The sequence below is a fragment of the Leptonychotes weddellii genome, chromosome 2, assembly GCF_054177405.1.
Source record: "Leptonychotes weddellii isolate Sample4059 chromosome 2, ASM5417740v2, whole genome shotgun sequence".
NCBI lineage: Eukaryota > Metazoa > Chordata > Mammalia > Carnivora > Phocidae > Leptonychotes > Leptonychotes weddellii.
This window is the reverse complement of record NC_138370.1, coordinates 33,296,880-33,297,774: the sequence shown is the minus strand read 5'-3', so window position 1 is coordinate 33,297,774 and position 895 is coordinate 33,296,880.

Genomic DNA, 895 nt, shown 5'->3' with positions numbered 1-895 from the left:
TGATTTTAATTAGTTGGAATTATGGGGGCCTAAGCCCAGGATAATTTCTTCAGAAAGGATTTGTTTTACGTTCTGGTGTGTGCCAGAAGGGGGACAATTTAGCCGCCTACAGAGCATTCAATTTAATGTGGGTCTTAGCTTTCAGATCTTGTGGTGAGCTCCAGGACTGTGGATTTTTCTATTTCTTCTTTCAGTTCTATCAGTTTTTGCTTCTTGTACTTTGAACCTCTGTTCTTAAGTGTATACACATTTAGGATTGCTACATCTTCTTGGTGAACTGACTCTTTTATAATTATGTAATGCCTGTCTGTATCCTGGGTAATATTTCTCCTTCTGAAGCCTACTTTGTCTAATATTAATATAACCACTCAACTTTCCTTTGGTCAGAGTTCACATGGTATTTATCTTTTCCTACCCTTTTCCTTTGGACCTATCTATGTCTTTGTATTTAAAGTTGGTTTCTTCATCGCCAAAGGCAAGGGAAGCAAGGGCAAAAATGAACTATTGGGACTTCATCAAGATAAAAAGCTTTTGCAAAGCAAAGGAAACAGTCAACAAAGCCAAAAGACAACCGACAGAATGGGAGAAGATATTTGCAAATGACATATCAGTTAAAGGGCTAGTATCCAAATTCTATAAAGAACTTATCAAACTCAACACCCAAAGAACAAATAATCCAATCAAGAAATGGGCAGAAGACATGAACAGACATTTTTCCAAAGAAGACATCCAAATGGCCAACAGACACATGAAAAAGTGCTCAACATCGCTCGGCATCAGGGAAATCCAAATGAAAACCTCAATGAGATACCACCTCACACCACTCAGAATGGCTAAAATTAACAAGTCAGGAAATGACAGATGTTGGAGAGGATGCAGAGAAGAACCCTCCTAC